The sequence below is a fragment of the Penaeus monodon genome, chromosome 29, assembly GCF_015228065.2.
Source record: "Penaeus monodon isolate SGIC_2016 chromosome 29, NSTDA_Pmon_1, whole genome shotgun sequence".
NCBI classification, from domain to species: Eukaryota; Metazoa; Arthropoda; class Malacostraca; order Decapoda; family Penaeidae; genus Penaeus; species Penaeus monodon.
This window is the reverse complement of record NC_051414.1, coordinates 29,900,293-29,900,663: the sequence shown is the minus strand read 5'-3', so window position 1 is coordinate 29,900,663 and position 371 is coordinate 29,900,293. Positions and strand designations below refer to the sequence as shown.

Here is a 371-nt window from a genome sequence, read left to right as displayed (position 1 = left end):
AAGGGTGGGGGAAGGGAGGCAGGGAGGAAAGCGAAGAGAAAAGAGAATCAGACAAACTAGGGAAACTAGCCAAGATTAAGAATACGTGTCGATATATATATGCACGGCAACGTGATATGTTATGCTGTATATGCAGCATTCATTACGTATACAATACCATCAACGAAAAATGAAAGTAAGTTTATTACACAAATTTTGTTGCACATAACTATTATACTTACATATGGCTTTATTTTCCTTATATATGTGCACTGTATTTAGGATATAACGTAATAAAGAATGTAATATAGAATCAGGCATATATAGTAATCCCGGAAATTTGCCCAGCGAATTTTGAACCCAATATACGAGTGTTTCATCAAATATAAAGA

General features: G+C 34.2%; 1 protein-coding gene across 1 annotated transcript in view; it reads left to right on the top strand.

Moving 5' to 3' along the window:
• LOC119591833 (zinc finger protein 37-like) overlaps window positions 1–371 on the top strand; it is a 15,550-nt gene that overhangs the window by 4,600 nt on the left and 10,579 nt on the right. The gene's annotated exons all lie outside the window — the stretch shown is intronic.